This window comes from Arachis duranensis, chromosome 8 (genome assembly GCF_000817695.3).
Source record: "Arachis duranensis cultivar V14167 chromosome 8, aradu.V14167.gnm2.J7QH, whole genome shotgun sequence".
Taxonomy (NCBI): Eukaryota; Viridiplantae; Streptophyta; class Magnoliopsida; order Fabales; family Fabaceae; genus Arachis; species Arachis duranensis.
This window is the reverse complement of record NC_029779.3, coordinates 44,096,656-44,097,283: the sequence shown is the minus strand read 5'-3', so window position 1 is coordinate 44,097,283 and position 628 is coordinate 44,096,656. Positions and strand designations below refer to the sequence as shown.

Genomic DNA, 628 nt, shown 5'->3' with positions numbered 1-628 from the left:
TTCGGAAATGAATTTTTTTAATTTTTTGTTTTAATTAAAAAAATAAAATGTGATTTTTAACTTTTATATATTTTTTTTGTTTCCCTTATAAAATTATAAGTGAAAAATCATATTTTATCCTCTTAAATACAAAAAATTGAGATGATTCATCCCATAAAATTCAGAATCGTTCTAACATTAATTTGTCCTTGAAGTGGAAAAAACTAATTTCAAAGATGAACCAATTTGTAATGAATTTAAAAACCTGCAAAATCAATACATTATGGTAATTAATTTTTATATAAAAAATTAACATATTATTTACAAAAATTAATTCAAAAATAACATAAATTATTATTATTATAAATTTTGACAGCCAAATTAAACTAACTATAATTTTAAAAATTAATTTAAATCCAACCTCAAATTTTAAGATTCAAATTGAATATCAACTCGATTTTTTAACCATATTTTATAGCCCCCACAAAACAATTGAGAAACCTTTTCTACTACCTCCAAGACTTTCAATTTTTCCCCCTCCATCATAAAGTAATAGGTAAGACTTTTTAGTGGGAGAAGCTAAAGATTCCATTCTTCCACCACCACCTTATAATAATAATTTTATAATCTTATAATAACAATAATCATT

At 21.7% G+C, this 628-nt stretch overlaps 1 protein-coding gene across 1 annotated transcript in view; it reads right to left on the bottom strand.

Annotated features, from left to right (window-relative positions):
- Nucleotides 1-570: 570 nt before the first annotated feature.
- Nucleotides 571-628, bottom strand: part of LOC107463084 (probable WRKY transcription factor 11) — a 2,345-nt gene continuing 2,287 nt past the window's right edge. The window contains exon 3 of the mRNA XM_052252908.1: nt 571-628. This exon is cut by the window's right edge and continues 354 nt beyond it. The gene's annotated coding sequence lies outside the window, so the exon portion shown is untranslated.